Source organism: Rhinoraja longicauda, chromosome 32, assembly GCF_053455715.1.
Source record: "Rhinoraja longicauda isolate Sanriku21f chromosome 32, sRhiLon1.1, whole genome shotgun sequence".
Classification (NCBI taxonomy): domain Eukaryota; kingdom Metazoa; phylum Chordata; class Chondrichthyes; order Rajiformes; family Arhynchobatidae; genus Rhinoraja; species Rhinoraja longicauda.
The window spans coordinates 2,730,940-2,753,510 of record NC_135984.1 but is presented as its reverse complement, the minus strand read 5'-3'; the positions used below and the strand labels follow the sequence as shown (position 1 = coordinate 2,753,510).

The window sequence follows — 22,571 nt, the reverse complement described above, 5'->3', positions numbered from 1 at the left end:
TTTTACTGAGTGAACTTGATGTTATTAGAAGCTGTTTTGCTTGAGACTATAATTTGCACCTTCCCCTGGGGAATTTCACCTCAGGGGAAAATTCGATAGAAATTTTCAAAAAAGAACTTAAATACATGGTTGGGGGGGTGTCAATTAGACATGAGAACCATTTTTGTTGCGCATTTGGTGAACTTCCCAAAGTACTTCACAGAAACGTCATTGGCGCAAAGCCAAGAAGGATATTTTAACTCAGGTGATCAAAGGTCTGGCTAGGGAGGAGGTTTTAAATCAGCTAATTTTAAGGGAAGGAGAGGTTCAAGGAGTGAAAGTCAGAGCTGAGAGTTCAGTGAGCCTACGACGCAGTCTCGATGGTGGGAAATATACAAGACGATAGAATTGGAGTCGTACATTAATCTCTTAGGATGAAGATTAGAGAGGTTCTAATATCAAAGGTTAGAGAGGTATAGAGGATTGCGAAGTTTTGAATTTTAATTTGCACTGTTAAATTGAAGCATTGTCAGATGGGATGTAGTTTAGGTCAGTGAACTGAAGGGTAGACTGTTCTTCAGACTGATCCTAAATTTCCTTACCATTATCTGCTTTGATCTGTTGTTTTCACACCTTACCCTTCCATATCTCTAGTCTCCCTCTCCCCTGACTCTCAGTCTGAAGAAGGGTCTCCACCGGAAACGTCACCCATTCCTTCTCTCCAGAGATGCTGCCTGGCCCGCTGTTACTCTAGCATTTGGTGTGTACCTTGGAGGAGAGGGGAAGGCGGAGAGGCCTGCACATTCAATCATCTCACTGATAGCCTGACCCAGTTTTCTAAATAATCTCAATTGTGCGTCAGAAATTGGCAGCTCGCAGTCATGTTTGATGCTGTGCCTGACCCCAGGTGACCAGGTACGCATCAGGAGGTCAGAGGAATGCTGGAGACTCTGCTGATGATTGCTCTCTTCAACCTATTATTGACTTTTTATTTTGAATTTCTTTTTCAAAAAACTGAAACAATTTATTTCGATGCAGTGTAAGTAAATTACATTTTTTTTAAAAATTATGTCTCACATAATCCTTTAGTCTTTCCTGTTGAGTTTACGAAGGTGAAGTTTGATGATTGTATTTTTGATTCCTCAATTAAAAGAAAAGAAAAGAAAATATTTGATGAAATATTCAGATTAGTGGAGCCTGCTAATATATGTGTGATAACAGATTCTGTATTTCTATGGCGATTGTTCCGATGGTTCCAAAGTGTCGATATCACACTTGACATAGTTTCTGGGTATTGCTTCAATATCAGATTGAACTGATGCTAGTCACATATTAGAGAAGATGCCGGTATCTCCGATGATCTGACTATCTTCATTGCTCCCGCTACCTAGTTTTAAATGTTTTTGAGGCAAATCAGGCAGGACGTCAATTGTTGATGCCTGTATGGTTGAATAGTCTGTGCTCCTTTCAGCAGGAATATAGAGTGGGTTCTCCAAGTCAACACACTCCTGGTTGGAGAAAATGTGTTGGATAATGAGCTTTGCCCTGGCACGCTAAGGAGCTGTTTGTCAAACGATCTTTCTCTGAGGTTTGGTGTGTACGATGCACTTACCCGCCTCTCCCCAAGACCCCTGCCAAACAGTTGCTTGCTCAAGAGACACAACTGTTTTGTTTTGTCGATGGGACTGGTCTGCTGAGAATTATTTTGTTCTTGTGTGGCCAATCTGTCAGCCAACGAATTACCATACCTTTACACAGTCTGTTACTCTGCCATTGCCTCCATTTTGCAAATGCGTTGAAGTGATTTTGGGGCTCTGCGTGGCTGATGGTGGCTTTTCCTGTGCAGGCTTTTGATGCAGACAGAATGAACAGATTCAATGACCTGAGACAGCCCATGGTCAACTCCATCCCACCGCCCAGCGCACGGTTCTATTCCACTTTTATAACGAATGCAGAAGCTGTCCCTTACTGGAAGGGGAAAATTGGGAACATCAAATCACAAGATTTATTTTTGATCTACGTTTAATCTTCCCTTTCTGCTCCCCTTTATTCCAGCATCCCTCACCCTTTGGTTTCTGCACTTTACACATCACTTCCTCAGTAATGAACCATTCTACATTTCCTTACCATTATCTGCTTTGATCTGTTGTTTTCACACCTTTCCCTTCCATGTCCCTAGACTCCCTCTCCCCTGATTCTCAGTCTGAAGACGGTTCTCCACCCGAAACGACACCCATTCCTTCTCTCCAGAGATGCTGCCTGGCCCGCTAAGTTACTCTAGCATTTTGTGTCCATCTTTAGTGTATAACGAGCATCTGCAGTTCCTTCCTACACACTTCCTCAATGAATTTGGGAGCCTCCTGCCAATGTACCTTGATTAGTTCTTGCTGCTAATTGGAGAAGTATAATGGGCGAGATTGTGAGAATGATGTACTCTGAACTAACTGCCTTTCTGATGATTGGTCAAGTTTGTGATAGAGATAGCACTTTCCTCCCACTTTCTCGTACAGTTTAGGTATCAGGAAGGGTATTTGCATTTGCATTTCCACATAATCAGATGGCAGGGCACACATTAAAGATTTAGAGTGCAGAAGGAGGAAGCCCATTGTGCCCATATCATAAAGTACATCATTAGTTGTGAAGCACTTTGGTGTGTCATTGAGGTAACTTGACAAGCACTGTATAATTCTCTTTTTTATTCAATTAAAACACCTTCTAACTTTCTGAAGAACAGTCTAAAGTAAGGTCCTGACCTATAACGTGGCCTTCCATATTCTCCAGAGATGCTGCCTGACCTGCTTAGTTACCTCAGCATTTTGTCATCTTTTTTTCTAATTTTAAACAACTTCGAGTCGTAGTGATACAGCGTGGAAACAGGCCCTTCAGCCCAACTTGCCCCCACCGGCCAACATGTCCCAGCTACACTAGTCCCACCTGCCCGCGTTTGGTCACTATCCCTCCAAACCTGACCTATCCATGTACCAATTTTGAAACTTGATACAACTCCCCATTAAATTTTCCTTCTCAAATAATCCCACGTTCTCTCGTCTCAGTACAAATAAACGTATCCACTTTCACTGATTATCAAACATCTAAATGCTTAATTATTGCTCAGATTTGATTCTAGTTGCTCATTTCTGGATTTGGGAGAGCTTCTTCATTATTTTACCAGCTACTGAGCAAAGAGGACTGTGTTGGGAGTTTCCTGGTATAGATCCCCAGCCTAAAAGTCCATAGTCCAATCAGACTCTCATTAACATTGCGTAGCCTTGCAAATTTTGCCTGTTAATTCATCAAATGACTGTGATGTCATGAGAAAAAGCCAATGAGTCCAGCAAGTCTGTTTCCCACTCATGATCCTCCAGTTCCCCCTCTCAGAACTAATCTGAGCCAAAATATCTTCCTGCCTGCTGTAGTGGGCTGGTTGATATTATGAGCATTTCTCCAGCAGATGTTCACTGTCTGATGTCCATAAAGTTCTTATTGGATTTTTAAGTTGATTATTATCCCATTGTCGGATGGTAGGCATCATTGATAAGGCAGTCATAAAGCCAACTTTGTTTTCCCCAAGAAGATGGTAATGAACCATCTTCTTAAGCTGCTGGAGTCCATGTAGTGCCAATGCCCCCTCAGCTCTGTTTTAGAAACTGATCTAGAGTTTTGGCCCAGCTACGGTGAAACGTTGCCCATATCAGAATGGAATATGACATGGAGGCAGCTTTGGAGATGATGGTGTTCCTGTGCACCTGTTCTCCTTGTCTTTAACTGGGAGGTGCTGTTGAAAGAGCTTTGGCTTGTTCTTGTATTGCATCTTGCAGTGATATGCACTGCAGCTATGCTGCACACGTGGTGGGAGACATGTATGTTAAAGTGGCAGGGTACCATTCATTGGGACTATATTTCTTATCCAGTTTGCTGAGAGGTTTCCTTGATTAGCTGAGGGATAGAGTTTAAAAGCAAGAAGATTCTGCTGGGAATGTACCGAACACTAGTCGAATCATAGCTCCTGTATTCTATGCTGTTCTGGACACCACATTACAGGAAAGATATAAATGCATTGGAGAGGTATTGAGGGACTATTGAGCATGTTGCCAGGACTGGAATATTTTTGCTTTGATCTTAGCTTTGGCTCAAGATTGGATAAACTAGGGTTATTTATAAAGGCAGCTGAGGGGAGACAAAATTGAGATGTATGAAATGATGAAGAGCTTAAGTGTAAATAGATTGTGTTCCTTTAACAAGGGGTCATAAACCAAGCAGATGGATTTAATGTATTAGTAGGGCAGGAGAAGAGAAGACGAAAGGGTGTTTTCATCCAAAGGGTAGAGATGATCTGGAACTCTGGCTAGAAACAGTGGTAGAAACAGAAACCATGAGCGTGTTTAAAGGATACTCGAATGTTTACTTGAAGAACCTTGTTCTGTAAGGCTACGGATATGTGCTGGAAGAGGAAAAGCTAGAGAGGCAATAGGTCAAATTACCTCCTTCTGCATATTATTCTTTTCAAAATTTTATGTATCATGACCTTAATTACCATTGGTGACATCCGGCTTAGCTCTGGATTCCTGGTAACTTGGACTGCAGCAGTTCGGGAAAGAAAATTCCCACAGCAGGGAAGTAGATTCATTAACTTTCAGGGAGTCTGTATCACCTTAATGGGCAGAATGGCCTTTTCCTTTCACTCTAAGAAGGTGGGCCACTGTGAGCTTATCAGGTGAAAAATTTCTGCTTTGCCAACAACACTCTTATCCTGAGAAGGAATTGGAAAAAAAACAGGCAGGGAAGTGAGGTCAAAGATTTGAAGTTGAGTTGTAACATACTTTAAAATACATTATTTTGCTGGGCATTTTTTTCCTGGAAGGAAGTGTCTCTTTAAGATGAAGTATTTTCCAGAATTAAAACGAAATAAACTTTAAAAATCACAAATACAACAGAAACCATAGGGCCGAATGGTCTGAATCAGCACCATATAAAACGAAATAGCACCAGGTCCTCAATTTAAGCCGAGGTTTCATCGGTAGATTAAAGACAAAAAAAGAGAGAAGAAATGCCATTTAAAATCAAAAGAAAGGTTTCTTTTATCCTCTTGGGTTGCACAAAGTTGCCCAGGGAGTGACCATCCTTGGTGTGATTATCGATGAGCACAAGCCACTGTCTGCCTGGAAGAGTGGGGGGGGGGAGGAGGGAGTGGGGCGAGGGGGGTGGGGGGAAGCCTGGTGATGTCATGCAGTTGGCACCACCAGCGTTGGCACACAGGTCAGATGCAGTCAGTTCCCAGCTGCTGCCATCCAGCTGAACAAGCGCTTATTGTTGGGAGTCATTTGCCCTGAATCCGCCACCGAGAATACAGAAACCGGGAAAAGAAAAAAGAGGAGGTTTGTGATCTGAGTTCCTTTTTTTTTTTTAAACGTAGTTTATGCGTTTGTTGTCGGGAGGATTTCTGTTGAAGGTCTTGTCAGTGTTAATCTGGGAGACACTTAAAAAAAAATGTTATTTTTTAAAGTGAATACAGTCAAATGCTTAAACGATTCATTAATAAATCTTGCGATGGGTTTCATTTTGTTTCTGGCTTCTGAGAGCAGGTTCTATCTGTGCTCATACCCTTGCCGATAATCATGCTGCTGTTGAATTCTCTTTAGGAGAGGACAACAGAGAAAGCCTTTTATCAGATTTATTTTTTGATGTGTTTTTTCCGCCTCTTCCTCCTGCCCACTCTGTGCCAGGGGACTGGGTCCCTTCCGATGAGGCGGGTAGTCAGTCCCGGGCCAGGTCCTGTGTGTAACGTCTGGTGGACAATGAGTCAGAGACGAGGCTCGTCTCAGCCCCCCCCTTTTGTCCCTGGAGCTGGGAAGGGGGTTGGGTGAGGAAGGAAGATTAAGACCATCTCTTTTTTTGCTGATTGCCAGCCTTCCCTTAGGTGTTGAGTCACAATCGGAAGCTCATGCGCACGCTCCACAATATGATACCCAACTGAAAGGGCTCTTCGCATCCTACACAAGCCGCAGTGTGCCAGCCTCCCTATCCACTAGATGCCTTCCCCCGCGCCGTCGACAACCCAGATGGATATGAACCAGTTGATTGCCCCAAATCAGCTGCACGCTTAAAGACTAGCTGGCTCAGGGTGCAGTGGCTTGTTGGTTATGTGGCCGAACTAGTAATCCAGAGGCTTCGGTAATAATCCGGTAACAATGTGAGTCCAGATCACATTGTGGCACTTTGAGAATTTAAATTTGGGCTTTAAATAAATCTGAAAATAGAAACTAAGGCTCAGTCAAAGACTTTTACAAAGACCCATTTGACCGTCTCGAAAGATAAAATCTGCCATTTACCCACACTGGGCCTATTTGTAACTCCATTCCATTTTAGGAACCATTTTAGGAATTTTAGGTCCGAGAAAGGGTCCAGACCTGAAACGTCACCCATTCCTTCTCTCTAGAGATGCTGCCTGTTCCGCTGAGTTACTCCAGCATTTTGTATCTATCTTTGGTGTAAACCATTATCTGCAGTTCCTTCCTACACATTCAATTTTACTTCCCTCTAAAGTTTATAGCAAGACACAGTTCTCCCAGACCCGCACGTAACAGAGGCCCCTTTGATCAACCTAAAACTCCATGTTAACTCCTCTCCCGTACATAAATAGTCTTAAAGGGACTCAGATATAAACCTATCCCAGGTTCTCCATTTTTGAATTTGGATTGGCTATAGTTTAATTTATAACATGCAAGTAGTCCACATTCTGACATGCAATTCTGATCAATATATCTTTGGTATGAAATTCTGAGCGACCATTGAGTAAATGGGAAGGACTGAGTTCCCTACAAAAGGGTCAAAAACCAGGCACACGAATTTAAGATAATTAGTTGGATTAGTTAGAGAGATAATGAGGAAAGAGCGTTTACATCCAGAAGGTGAGGATGGATTTTTGGAGAGGATTTGCAACAAGGTTTCATAAAGCTGAAAACCTATTTGTAGAGCTAGTGTTTTCATCAGGAGCAAAAGGATATAATACAACTTTAAAATGCTGCAAGACAGAAATGGATGTTAATAAGCTTTTCAATTTTTAATTGCCTCATTTATAGGAGTACGTTGATTGCAGTATAATGCAAGTCAGAAAGACCATGAGTTAAAACCCCACCCTGACATTTGTGCATTTTAATTCACTTTTAAATAAAACTAACGAGATTTAATTCAAAGCTGATATCAGCAATAGTGACCCATAGTGCCATACAATTGTCAAGTACGACCCAGCTCATTCACCCTAATGTCCTATTTGGAAGGATATGTGGATCTATGCAGGGTATGGACCTCTACATGAGTCCCACATTGTTGTTGCCCCAAAATTGCCCTCTGGAAAAGCATCACTGGGTTACAGACTGAAAGATGACAAACCAACATCTGCAAGTCCCATGCATGTCCCGGTTAATTCCCGGAATGGCGGGACTGTCAGATGTTGAAAGACTGGAGCGATTAGGCATGTATACACTGGAATTTAGAAGGATGAGAGGAGATCTTATCGAAATGTATAAGATTATTAAGGGGTTGGACACGTTAGAGGCAGGAAACATGTTCCCAATGTTGGGGGAGTCCAGAACAAGGGGCCACGGTTTAAGAATAAGGGGTAGGCCATTTAGAACTGAGATGAGGAAAAACTTTTTCAGTCAGAGAGTTGTGAATCTGTGGAATTCTCTGCATCAGAAGGCAGTGGAGGCCAATTCTCTGAATGCATCAGAGAGAGCTAGATAGAGCTCTTAAGGATAGCGGAGTCAGGGGGTATGGGGATAAGGCAGGAACGGGGTACTGATTGAGAATGATCAGCCATGATCACATTGAATGGCGGTGCTGGCTCGAAGGCTGAATGGCCTCCTCCTGCACCTATTGTCTATTGTCTATTGTCCATTGCCAGCCTTCATAGCCAACAAACAGATAATGTGTAGGAAGGAACTACATCTGCTGGTTTACACCAAAGATAGACACAAAATGCTGGAGTAACTCAGCGGGACAGGCAGCATCTCTGGAGAGAAGGAGGAATGGGTGACGTTTTGGGTTGAGACCCTCTTCAGACTTCTTCCTCGAAGGATCTCGCCCCGAAACGTCACCCATTTCTTCTCTCAGATGCCCCGCTGAATTACTCCAGCATTTTGTGTTTATCTGTGTAGATTACATGGATCAGCCTCACAGTTAAACATAAAGAGAAAAGAAAGTGGGTAAACTGGCATCCATCTTGCCCCTTCAGGTAGCAGCCAAATGATTATATCTGTCGAGCTCTATTTTGAGCCACTGTAATCTACAATAGAATTTATTTTGTACTGATTGACTGCTTGTACAGTACATTCTGGTGTTTTGAATCTAGCTGAAACAGCTGGGAAAGGGCGCAGTGACGTTCATTGTAAGCAACTCCTATCTGGACTCACGACATGGAATGCAATCTTGGAACGTTGGAATCCATTGTTCAATGTGTCGTGCTGCTCATTCTCTACTGTTCCAACTTGGTCCAACGTCAATAAAATGGACTGATTAATACTGACCCTTTCTACGTTATGAAACCACACACACAGTAATGCCAAGTTGCTCTGAGACTTTATTTTATACATAAGATAAGAAGCTATGTACATTGATACCCAATATATTGTATAATAATACTGAACATTGCATATTATATTTTAATCCTACTGTATGTAATGGAATAATACAATGTGTTACTGTATAAAAATGCACAGATGCATTATCATGGGTTAAATGACCTTTTTGTGTTGCAGCAATATGATTCATAGGAATCACATGGTATTGGAATCAATTCGTAGGTTCATAGGTTCTAGGAGTAGAATTAGGCCAATCGGCCCATCACGTTTTCTCCGCCATCCAATTATGACTGATCGATCTTTCCCTCTCAACCCCATTCTTCTGCCTTCCCCCCATTACACTTGACACCCTTACCAATTAAGAAGCTATCAATCTCTACCTTTGAAAATATCCATTGACTTGGCCTCCACGGCCTTCTGTTTGGCAAGTCCATTAAATGAACGGTGGAAGAGATGTGAAGGGCTGAATGGTGTCCATTACTCTGATGTAAGATCAGGCTCTGAACACATGAGGCACCCATTGATGTTGTCATTAATGTGTGATGTTGTTGACAGCTTCAGAGGAAGACCAGAGGAGAAGAGGGAGTTTGAGGAACGATGACAAAGATGAAGAGAGGATTCCGTCAGGATGTAGGTAAGATTATTAATGTACCACAGGAGGTCAATTCTACATTGTCAAATTGGATAGGACAATGTGAGAAGCAAGGACAAAGTCAATAGGCTATGGCATATAGAGGGATGATATTTGAAGCATTATTATATAATATAAAATGGTAGGAGAGAAATATTTGGAGCAATTTTCTGAAGGATGAGCTGATAATGTCAATCATCCACTTGGACAAAGGCCAGAGATGAAAAGACAGAAGGAGTGTGTGAGGCCAAAGGATTGGAGAGCTTTGTGTCTGTTGGTGGGAATGAGCAATGGATGAAAGGAAGGCAGAATGAAGAATCTGGAAGCTCGTGACTAGTGGTATCCCCCCCCATACGCCGCGACATTAAGTCTGTAACTATTATGCAGGTTAATTGGAAAATGATTAGGAGCTTTATCTGATACAACAGTTCAATAGAAGAGACAGAGAGAGCTATCATTAAAGTAAAGCATAATATGACTCTCTGTTAAAATGGGCTCTTAGATAGTTACCTTCCTTCCTGATTGGTCGTTGGGCAATACGTATTATTCGGCAACAGGTCATCTCTCCAGAAACTTGAGTGCATAATCCAGGCCACAGTCTTGGTGCAGTGCTGAGAAACCTGTTCTGTCAGTGGTGATGTCCTCCAGATGTGTTGTTGATTCTTTTCATTCATATGGTGGTAAAAGATTCCATTTTGAGCAAGGGGGGTTGAATTCTGTGTGGCCAATACTGATCCCTCCAGCAGAACATCTCCCGTTCCACTGTTGCAAACATCAATCAGTTTCACGATGCCGTCAGGGGGTCTCTGCTGCGTGCAGATTGGCAGCCATGTTTCCACCATTACAACAGCGACCATATTTCCAAACTATTTCATTGGCTGAGGTCATGAAAGGAGCTACAGAAATGCAAACCACGCTTTCCTCACTGATCCCATCAGTGAATGCCTCCTTACTCACGTTTATAAAACATCACTTTTCTCTCATTGGCGTTTGACATACTTTTACCAAATGTTGCTTCTCCAAAATTCTCAGTCTATCTGTTTCCCTAAACACGAGGCCATACATGATGGATTGGTGTATTTTGTTTACACTAGGGGGACATCTATGGGCTGACATTATAGTTTTAAGAAACTGCGGTGTGTTCCCAGTTTTGCGACCAGCAAGGGCTTCTGCACCATTGGGATTGGGTGGGGAAACCATTCCTCCTCTCAACCACATGTTGGAAAATTCCATGTTTTGAGCCATTTGCATATAAATACGCACGGATTCAATAATCCAACAGCATTGCCTTCACAACCATAACTGCTTGCATGTGGGGAGGATGCACAGCCAAAGCCCACGGGTGCACGATCCGCATGAATAAAGCCATTAACCAATTCAAGAGGAAGTTTATTTCACAGAGGATGGTGAGAAGATTGCAATGGTTATCACAGAAGCATTTCTTCTCTTTTGCTTCAGCAGTCCCTCGGGATCAAAGATGACTTGCTTCCACTCTGACCTTGAAGATTGGAAGGTGCTATTTTGCCATGTGGGAGATTGTTGAGCACCTGTCAGCACACAGCATTGACAAACCAAAGACCTCGTCCATTGGTAAGGAGATCCAAAATGACTGGACAACATCTGCTGCATAGATTCAGATCAAATGTATCTCTCTATCTCTACCTCTATCTCTCTTTCTCTCTCCTCTCTCTCTTTTTCTTTCTCTCTCTCTCTCTCCCATGCCTCAGTAACTTCTCTGACAGTCTCTTAACCATGTCCACTTACTAACTTTTCCCCACAGTCTATGCCGTCCCTTGGTTTCCTTCTCTCTTCACTCTCTTCAACTTCACTCACCCAATTCCCTCTTAGCATTTTCCCCTTCCCTTTCTCTTTCAATTCTCTTGCTCTCTCCCCCTAATCTCCAGCTGCGAACTGCTTGCTGTCTCCCTCAGAATAAGGCCACCTTCCCTCATTGCTAGCCCTTACCCTCTTCAGAATAGCAATAGTTGCTGACTGCCCTTCCCTCACCATCCGGTCCCCACCCTGGTCCCAGGGAGCAAGGCTGCCCAAAGTTAGTTTCCTGCGTTAGATCCCCTGGAACACTCCCAGAAAAGTTTGAGAATCTTCCACCATCAGCCTGGTGTTGCTGGACATTGACAGCTCACCTTCTCCTAGTGCACTGTGGGCAGGCTAGTGGGTTTTGGTGTCTGGTTTCCTAGGCAATGGAGACGGATTCAATCTGAACGATTGGAAGCCTGTCACTCAGTCACTACCATCGCTCGGCATATGTGATGACACTGGGCCTCCTGCAATGCCCCAGACTCACAGGGGCTCTGTATTCCACCCTATCCTGGTCACCTAGGATTAGGGGTCATGTGAGAACGACAGAGGGCCTAAGAGGTTGAAGATGCGTTCTCATGGGTCACAAGAAAATAGGAACCAGAGCAGACCTGGCTTTTCAAACCTGTCGTGTTGTTCAATGCCATCATGGCTGATCAGCCCAGGCCTTAATTTCTTTGCTGTGCTAGTTTCATTTATCCCCCAGACACAAACTCACTGCCCAATGCATACAAGATAAATAGGCAGAACGGCAAATTGCTGAATAGGTTTGATGAAGAGCTTTTGTGGAATAACATTGTGACCCATTTCTAGACTGTACGTTCTATGTCATTACATGAAGACAGATGGTCTGGGCAACGTACCAGAGGAATGTCAACAGTCATAAAAAATACACCACCTCAGGGATCAACATCTACCTGAAAGAGGAAGAATTTCATTAGAAAATAAATTAAACAACTTTTCCTATTTCGTAGTTCTGATTTTCCTATCTATTTCTTTAGACACTCGAACTTGTGCAGTGCTGATTCTTCTCAGAATGTCAAAGGATAAGCCAAACCATCTACAAAAATATGGAAATGTGCTGAGTGGTAGTGATGGTAAGTCTTATTTTATTTTGCTATAAAACAACAGGTATTTTCATTTGGACCATATTCAGATTCCATGCCTGAACAAAGTCATCACTCTAGGTGTCAACACTCCAGAATTGCCACAGTGTCCAGGCATAAAGAAACGTTTTGCTACTTTCCTTGACCATTTTAAATTAAAGGATGAAAATATTGGAGGTTAAAATAAATGGTTTAACAGGGTAGGGTGGATGGAGGTGAGAGATGGTGTGACAAAATCGCCAGTATATCGTTCAAAATTGGCAGTGACTTTTTGAAAATCCACTGACAACCTTAAACTTTGCAACATCAATTAAAAAATAAGGTCGAACTGATCTCCCGGTGGCTCAGCACTTCAACTCCTCCTCCCATTCCCAATCTGACCTTTCTGTCCTGGGCCTTCTCCATTGTCAGAGTGAGGCCCAGCGCAAATTGGAGGAACAGCACCTCATATTTCGCTTTGGTAGTTTACACCCCAGCGATATGAACATTGACTTTCCTAACTTCAAGTAGTCCCTGCTTTCCCTCTCTTTCCCCTCCCCCTTCCCAGTTCTCCCACTAGTCTTCCTGTCTCCTACTACATCCTATCTTTGTCCCGCCCCCTCCCCTGACATCAGTCTGAAGAAGGGTCTCGACCCGAAACGTCACCTATTCCTTCTCTCCCGAGATGCTGCTTGACCTGCTGAGTTATTCCATTATTTTGTGTCTACCGCAGCTCAAAGAATGATCAGTTTCTGCAGGAACAGATGCTTCCACCATTGGGCTCCCATTTCATTGAGTCTATCCATCTTTGTGGTCACTGCCTGAGGCTGAAACAGACTCTTCGTAATCCCGTGTCCTACTTTCTTGCACGATAATTTTACAGTCCCACTTTACCTGTAAGCCAGCTTATTTCTAAGAACCATCTCTATCTCAGCGAAAGTTCTCATCCATGTTTGTGGACTTGTAAGCTCAAAGCCCTCCTCACAGTGCCCCTCCTCACCAGACCCCTCCTCACCAGACATCCTTTTCCAAGACTATGGGATTGAACTCAAACTGAGCCTCATTAATTTATATTACGTCCTAGTCTTGCGTGGTTTCAAATCCATTCAGAGTCTTCTTCCAATCGATGCAAGCTTCTCCAGTGTGACAAACATCTACCACCATTCAGCTCCTCTAATTCTCATCTCTTCTGTGTACATGCCCTGACACCTGTACCTTTTGCTACCTAGGACCTGAATTCTGGGGATCTTTCCCAAAACCTCATGAACTACCCAACCACAATCTAATTTTTTATTTTGCTCTCAAAACCTGTCTCTTTTGGCAAACCTTTGCTCACTTGCCCCAAGGCTTCCAAAAGTGACACTGGCTCTTGTTTTGAATGAGACTTCTGTGAAGTATCAGGGAACATTTCACTCCCCAAAAGGCACAATCAGATTATGTTGATTGTGGATGTAGGAGAAGGAGCTGCTCACTTTAATCTCCGTCAGTCTCTGGGCAAACCAGCTGCCTACCATGTTTAGTTTTCCAATGGCCAATATCTTTTTTCCCAGATGTTGTGGGGAGAGGTAAAAAACAAAGGCCAAATGTTATAATAGCTATTCAGGCTAAATGTGGCCAATTCAGTGGAGCAGTAGCCATCGTGACAAAAGAATTATCAGTATGGTTAAATTCCCAGAAATATGCGTTTAAATAGTATCGTACATTTCCTTTTCCAAAAAATCATATTATCGCAGAACACAGAAACTGATCAGCCTGTCTTTAGTCCTTGGAGATACAGTGCAAAAACAGGCCCTTCACCACCGAGTTCATGCTGACCAGCGATCACCCCGTACAGTAGCACTGCCCTACACACTGAGGACAATTTACAATTTTTACTGAGGCCAATTAACCTACAAACCTGCACGTCTTTGGAATGTGCGAGGAAACCGGAGCACCCGGAGAAAACCCACACGGTCACGGGGTGAACGTACAAACTCCGTCCAAACAGCGCCTGTAGTCAGGATCAAACCTGGGTCTCTGGTGCTATAAGGCAGCAACTCTACCACTGTGCCACCCTGTCTGCTGTAAGCATGTTGACTCTTTAAAAGAGCTACTCGATTCGTCACACGTTACAGCATTTTCACCCTAACTTGACAAATTATTCCTGTACAGATACACAAAACCAAGTACATTGATGTGTCATCGGCAGCACCAAAATGTCAATAGGTCAAAGCACAAATGTTCTCTAACAATGGGAAATTATCGTCAAACTGCAGTGCAATTGTAGACTCTCAGCCCAAACTGTGGACCCTGAAGACAGCCATCGTATTCTGCCCTCCATTAATGGAAGGAAAGCAGATGACACAAATTCTCTTCTGAAGTGTTTTGAGTGGTTATGAGAACTCTGCATACCTGCCAAACCGAAGAAATCAATGTGTTTTGTTTAAGCTGCTGTTAAATTTGTTTCAACAGCACCTTGAGACGGTACGTTCCAGCTGCAACATACCAAAACCACTTCATTCCCCTCATTCCTTTACTGTTTAGTTTGACTTGTAACTGCTGGTTACCAAATACTTGCCAAAATAAACAGTTCCTGGCTCCTTAGTATATCAAAACTCTCCATGATAGGCTCCTCTTCAATTCCATTTGATGGACAAGTGTATTTGGCCCATGGAATGGTTCCATCAAACCTGCCCTCGGTATGCAGCGGGTTCCTCCAAACTCAATGCCCCGCATATCCCCACACCTCCACTTCACGAACCTCACTCACCATTCCCTCACACACAGGACTAACAACGTGACTGAAGTTGGCATCCATTCAGCAAGGGCAGTAGATTCATCCAGAAAATGCAAACCCTCCCCCCCCCCCCCCCACCTCCAGAAATCATTTGACTGGCAGTTAGGTCATAAAAAGGGATCATAATATCAGAAGTGATAGGAGCAGAATTTGGCCATTCGGCCCATCAAGATACCTCTACCAATCAATCATGGCTGATCTATCTCTCCCTTCTAACCCCATTCTCCTGCTTTCTCCCCATAACCTCTGACACCCAAATGGGATGGGATGTTTGTATCTCCATCATTTGCAAATTTCCCAAACGTATTCCAAGACTATTAAAAGTTAATTATATTGTTAAAAAATTAAAGATCCATGAAAAAAAATCTAAATACTTTTTAAAAAATCAAATATTATTGGGTAAAAACCATTTAATTTAACTAACTTAATTCAAAAATGTCAATTATTACAAACATGCCTACCTCCCCATAGTCATTATACAAAACAATGATATGCTGTACTTCAAGCCCTTTATGCAGAGTGAAGTATCCCAGACCCTGAAGATAGATGCAAAATGCTGGTGTAACTCAGCGGGACAGGCAGCATCCATGGAGTTGGATCTCCAGAGATGCTCGCTATCCCGCTGAGCTATTCTTGCATTTTATGTCTAACTTCAATGTAATCCAGCATCTGCAGTTCCTTCCTATAAATATCCCACACCCTGCCTTATCAGATTGCCCTACCATTTTTGTGTAAGAATGAACTGCAGATGCTGGTTTAAACCAAAGGTATGAGTTAACCAGGGAGTTGCGGAGGGAACGGTCTCTGCGGAAGGCGGAAAGGGGTGGAGATGGGAAAATGTGGCTATGGGCGGCACGGTGGTGCAGCGGTAGAGTTACTGCGTTACAGCGAATGCAGCGCCGGAGACTCAGGTTCGATCCTGACTATGGGCGCCGTCTGTACGGAGTTTGTACGTTCTCCCTGTGACCTGCGTGGGTTTTCTCCGAGATCTTCGGTTTCCTCCCACGCTCCAAAGACGTACAGGTATGTAGGTTAATTGGTTGGGCAAATGTAAAAATTGTCCCTAGTGGGTGTAGGATGGTGTTCGTGTGCGGGGATCGCTGGGCGGCGCGGACCCGGTGGGCCGAAGGGCCTGTTTCTGCGCTGTATCTCTAAATCGAGAAAAATAAAAACAAAAAAAATGGTGGGATCCCGTTGGAGATGGTGGAAATTTCGGAGGATTATGTGTTGTATGCGACGGCTGATGAGGTGGAAGGTGAGGACAAGGGGGACTCTATCTCTGTTGCGACTAGGGGGAGGGGGAGCATGGGCGGAGCTGCGGGGTACCGAGGAGACATGAATGAGGGCCTCATCTATAATGGGAGAGGGGAACCCCCGTTGCCTAAAGAATGAGGACATCTCGAATGTTCTAGTATGGAACACCTCATCCTGGGCATAGATGCGGCGTAGATGGAGGAATTGGGAGTAGGGGATAGAGTCTTTGCAGGAAGCAGGGTGGGAAGAAGAGTAGTCGAGATAGTTGTGGGAGTCAGTGGGTTTGTAATAGACGTCAATCAATAGTCTATTTCCTGTGATGGAGACGGTGAGATCAGGAAAGGGGAGGGAGGTGTTGGAGATGGTCCATGTAAATTTGAGTGTAGGGTGAAAATTGGTGGTGACGTTGATGATGTCCATGGGTTCTGCATGGGTGCAGGAGGTAGCACCGATGCAGTCATCAATGTAACAGAGATAGAGTTCGGGGATAGAGCCAGTGTACGCGTGGAACAGGGATTGTTCAACGTAACCTACAAAGAGGCAGGCATAGCTGGGGCCCATGCGGGTGCCCATAGCTACGCCTTGGACTCGGAGGAAGTGAGAGGAGTCAAAGGAAAGGTTGTTGAGGGTAAGGACCAGCTCCGCTAGGTGGGGTAGAGTGTTAGTAGAGGGAATTTGGTCGGTTCTGCGGTCACGCATTGCCCTACCATTATTAGTCATTTCCAAATATGCACACACAGGGTCCTCTGCTTGTAGGTCAGTTTAGATGATAATATATCCCCATGCTGGTTTAGATTTGGATTTTAGATTTAGAGATACAGCGCGGAAACAGGCCCTTCGGCCCACCGAGTCCGCGCCGCCCAGCAATCCCCGCACATTAACACTATCCTACACACACTAGGGACAATTTTTACATTTTACCCAGTCAATTAACCTACAAATCTGTAAGTCTTTGGAGTGTGGGAGGAAACCGAAGATCTCGGAGAAAACCCACACAGGTGACGGGGAGAACGTACAAACTCCGTACAGACGGCGCCCATAGTCAGGATCGAACCTGAGTCTCCGGCGCTGCATTCGCTGTAAGGCAGCAACTCTACCGCTGCGCCACCGTGTCGCCGGTTCACGTATGTTCTTCAGTTTATGGTACCCTGTAGCTGGAAGGGTAACATGAGGATAACATAACATAAGGGTAACATGGTTGGTGAAGTGGAGGCGTGGGGATATGCGGGCACTGAGTTTGGAGGAACCTGCTGCATACTTGAGGGCAGGTTGGATGGATCCATCCCATGAGCCAAATACCTTTGCCCATCAAATGGAATTGAAGAGGAGCCTATCATGGAGAGTTGTGATATACTGCGGAGCCAGGAACTGTTTCTTTTGGCAAAGTATTTGGTAACCAGCGGTTACAAGTCAAACTAAACAGTAAAGGAATGAGGGGAATGAAGAGGTTTTCTCATGTAGACACAAGATGCTGGAGTAACTCAGGCAGCATCTCCCCTCTTCAGACTTTATCTGAAGTTTTCGTCTTCTCTCCCGAGATTCTGCCTGACCCGCTGAGTTATCATATCATATATATACAGCCGGAAACAGGCCCTTTCGGCCCTCCAAGTCCGTGCCACCCAGTGATCCCCGTACATTAACACTATCCTACACCCACTAGGGACAATTTTTTACATTTACCCAGCCAATTAACCTACAAACCTGTACGTCTTTGGAGTGTGGGAGGAAACCGAAGATCTCGGAGAAAACCCACGCAGGTCACGGGGAGAACGTACAAACTCCTTACAGTGCAGCACCCGTAGTCAGGATCGAACCTGAGTCTCCGGCGCTGCATTCGCTGTAAAGCAGCAACTCTACCGCTGTTACTCCAGCATTTTGTGTCTACCTTCGATTGTATCCAGCATCTGCAGTTTCTTTCCTGGGTTTTCTCATGTTGCAGCCAGAATATTATGTTACCCCCTCGTCTGGCCATTATATGGAAGGAAAAGGTACAATCAATGTGGCATCCCATTCCCTCCGTGGCCCGACGGAATTGTTACTGTCACGATATAGCTCTGATTTATTCTGTCTACAGGATGCATAACAACCACTTGCAGAGGGTTCCTCTAAATCTATAATCCTTCTTCACCAAGACGGACAGGAGCAGCAACTGCACAAGAACACATCCAAATAAGTCTCACTCAGTGGTAAATCAGCCATCCCTTCGGGTTCAATATCCTCGCACTCCCGATTAATTTTCTTTCAGTGTTCTGGGAGTACATTCATCAAATGGACGGCAAGAGTTCAAAAATGCACAGCACCACCTTCTTAAGAACTAACGGTATCACAAAATGCTGGAGTAACTCAGCGGGTCAGGCAGCATCTCTGGAGAGAAGGAATGGGTGACGTTTCGCGTCGAGACTCTTCTTCAGACTGATGTCAGGGGAGGGGGTGAGATAAAGAAAGGATGTAGTTGGAGACATGAAGACAGTGGGAGAACTGGGAAGGGGGAGGGGAAGAGAGGGACAGAGGGAGCTATCTAAAGTTAGAGGTCAATGTTAAGAATTAAAGATGATTGCAGGCATCACATCCTGGAGAATAAATAAACTTGAAGATCCTGCTCCTTCTTGGCTAGCGGGCGATGGTGCTTTCAATGTTATGCAATTATGGAATAATCTGATTTGTTATTGACACTGGCTGTACTGGAAGGGATTTTGTGCCTTGGCACTCATGGTGCATACAAGCAAAGTATACTGGGAAATTAATATTCCAACATAAAAATAATAATATATAGTATATATAATATAATAATATATTCCTTCATTCGTCCCACACCGGGGAAATTTACAACATATGAGATACTGTCATGAATGTTTATAGAACAAAAATGCTGTGTTGGCAACATTGTCCATGTTGCATTCCCAGTGTGTGCCTGGCAGGAAGAACAGTTAATCTTCCCTGTAGTTACCAATCTGCTTGCTCCCATCATTCCAGCCGATCACACATATTCAGTAATGAATCAACGAAGATTCAGCTGGTGCAGTTGTTTCTCAGGGTAGTCATTTTAATCCACTTTTACCATTGAAGTCAAGCGGAGGTAATGTTGAATTGATGTAAAATAGGTAGTTATATCCAAATGGGGGTTAGATCAGGCAAGCTGTAAAACTGGGCTATTTATGGAAACGTGCCCTAATTCAACTTGCTGATTCGTGTTAAAGGTTTCCATTGGTTTCTGCAGAGTTTGAAGATATAACTGAGCTACCGGGGGGACACAGAATGCAGGAGTAATTCAGCGGGTCAGGCAGCATCTTGGGAGAGAAGGAATGGGTGACATTTCGGGTCGAAACCCTTCTTCAGACTGATGTCGGGGGAGGGGTCCCCTGACATCACTCTGAGGAAGGGTCTCGACCAAAACAGCATCCATTCCTTCTCTCCAGAGATGCTGCCTGACCCGCTGAGTTACTCCAGCATTTTGTGTCCACCTTCGGTTTAAACCAGCATCTGCAGTTTTTTTCCTGCAGGGGTACACAATCAGTTCAGTTTAGTTTATTGTCACGTGTACTGAAGTACAGTGGAGAGCTTTTGTTGCAGGATGACCAGACAGCGGAAAGACAATACATGATTACAGTTGAGCCATTTATAGTGTACAGACAGATACATGATAAGGGAATAATGTTTAAAGCAAGGTAAAGCCAGCAAAGTCCGATCAAGGATAGTCAGAGGGTCACCAAAGATACAACTATTTGCCTGTTGCTGTGATGAGTTGGATGTCGCTATAATAGCATGCTCTTGTTCAGTGCTCTAGTGTGCTTGTTAGTGTAAAGTCCTTGCACCCGTTTGCTCTCCCATGTGCACTCATCAGCCCACAGCATCTGAGTGTACTACATGCCTTATGGAGGTCATTGTGCCTGGTGAATATGCAGCCAGCAATCTATCCTCGCTGCTTTCTTTCTTCTCATTGGAGACTTTGATGGCCACTCACACATCCTACAAACTCCCCCTAGGATAGCAGACCCCAGTGGGGTTCATTGTTGAGGAAGGATTTCGCTAAATGTGACTTTGAGAAGGAATACATCTCACAATCGGAATGTTTTCTTCTTCAGAAGACTGCACTGGTGAATAGCAAATTAATCAAATCTCACACATTATTTTACAGGTAATCTTTCTGGAGGAGGTCATTAACTTCTTTGAGTGTGCGATGGCTTTTTGGTAGGTAAATGTCTGAACTGTATCTCAACTTCAGTTACCAGTCCTTGTTCCATATGCCTTGGTACCTGTCCATCCTAAAAATCTATCAATGCCCTTGAAAATTTCACATTTATCTCTCAGAGTCCACATGGAAAACTGAGTTCTAGACTCCTCTCTGTGGGGAAGAAAAGATTTTGGCATCACATTGATAAATTAGTCTTGTTCTGGACTCTCCAAACATGGGAATGGTTTCAATACATCATCCTATTAAATTGCTTTATTCATTATAAAGTCATTGATTAAATCACCTCTTATGAACTCAATTCTGCAATACTATTTTAACACTGCACAGAGTTGAATACGCAAGATCAGTTCTGCAACTGGTGAAGGCATTATTAATCTGGAAATTGTCTGCACTATCAAGTCTTCCTTAGCATGGCATAGAATTCCTGGTGTCACCTCGAAACTCTGGGACAATATGAACAATGTTTATAAAAAAATTAAATCTGGGCTTCTGTCAAAAAATATTGAAATAAACAAACATTGGTTTTATATTCCATTGCACAGGTTGGAACAATCTAATCGTGGAATAGAAATTGGGTTTGATTTGGTGTTATAGACAATAGACAATAGGAGGAGGCCATTCGGCCCTTCGAGCCAGCACCGCCATTCAATGTGTTGCATGATAAATGCTAAAAGGGACCTTTTGGTCCATCATTATGTACTTTGATGGGGTGATAGAATTGGTGACTGTCCTCTCCCCTTTGCTCTGCAAACTCTTTTCATTCTGTCATTTATCCAATTAAAAAAAAAAATAATAATTGAAATTGTTTCCACTGCCCTTTACATGCAGATCATGAAACAAATCACTGAAACAAAACACTGATAAAGCTGTAAAATATGACAGTACAGAAAGACACATGTTGTCCATATTGGCTCCCTTCTTCATAATGCAATTAAACCCACTCTCCCGCCCCTGCCTCATGACCCTACTTTGCCACAGAAGGCTGTGGAGGCCAAATCAGTGGATATTGTTAAGGTAGTCTTGAATAGTACAGGTGTCAGAGGTTATGGGGAGAAGGCAGGAGAATGGGGTTAGAAGGGAGAGATAGATCAGCTATAATTGAATGGCGGAGTAGACTTGATGGGCTGAATGGCTTAATTCTACTATTCCTTTTGACCTTATGATCTTTGTTCTCCCTACCTGCCACATTAAGAATTTTTTCCTGGCTGGTTCCTTTGCCTCTAAACTTGCACATCTGCCAGCCAATATTTGATAGTATTGGACGATTCAAATGAGCAGTTTTTGTCTATGTTGAAGTCAAAACACAGGTGTCGGGTAGTAGGGAAAGGGGGGTGCGACATTTACCAATCTCCACGTTCCGACAGACAAATTAAATGTTGGATTAAAATTAACTTAGTTCCATTCAGCCCAAAAATCTGGTGGGACTCAGTAGGTCAAGCACCATCATGGAGGGAAATGTAAAACAATGTTTCATGCCGAGACCCTTCTTTAATTTGAGGAGGGCTAACTTTAACCCATCATTTAATTCATCAACATTAACTGCCATTGACTTCGATGATACAAGGCAAGACAAGGCAAGTTTATTTATATAGCACATTTCATACAGCAATGGCAATTCAAAGTGCTTTACACAGAGCATAAAAATACAGAACAAGGAGAAAAGGTTGGAAAATACAAATAATAAGAGTAATGAGATAAATAAATAATAGTTATAAGTAAGATTAATAGAGTAATGGGGGATGATGACAGAAGCCTCCCCTGGAAAAGACGACACGATGCACTCTGTGACGCGTTGGGCGACCAATTCTGTCAACATGTTGGACGACAACACAAGCCAACATCGATCTAACGTCGTCTGACACACGAGCGAACGATAGAGTAATAGAATTAGATAAAAAGTAATAAAATGCAAAAAGTAATAAGAATAGACCAAAAGTAAGATATATCGAGTAACAAGAATCAAAGTGCTAGTCATAGACACTGCAGAAGATGAAGGTTTTAAGTCTAGTTTTGAATATATTTAGAGTTTGGGCCTGTTTGAGTTCTTCGGGGAGTTTATTCCAGATGCACGAAGCAGAGTGACTAAAAGCTGCTTCACTGTGCTTTGTTTTTACTCTTGGAGTGTTTAATAGACTGGTCCCAGCTGACCCAAGAGGTCCAGCTGGAATGTAAGCCGAGAGAAGGTCTGATATGTATTTTGGTCCAAGACCATTTAGTGATTTGTAGACAATTAGGAGTACTTTGAATTCAATTCTCT

At 43.4% G+C, this 22,571-nt stretch overlaps 1 long non-coding RNA gene across 1 annotated transcript in view; it reads left to right on the top strand.

The window, feature by feature from the left end:
* The window catches only part of LOC144608731 (uncharacterized), a 102,965-nt gene that overhangs the window by 40,151 nt on the left and 40,243 nt on the right, over window positions 1-22,571 (top strand). Inside the window, exons 2-5 of the long non-coding RNA XR_013549231.1 lie at window positions 9,114-9,192; window positions 10,648-10,779; window positions 12,009-12,104; window positions 20,258-20,310. This is a non-coding gene — a long non-coding RNA (uncharacterized LOC144608731). The remainder of the gene's footprint in view (window positions 1-9,113; window positions 9,193-10,647; window positions 10,780-12,008; window positions 12,105-20,257; window positions 20,311-22,571) is intronic.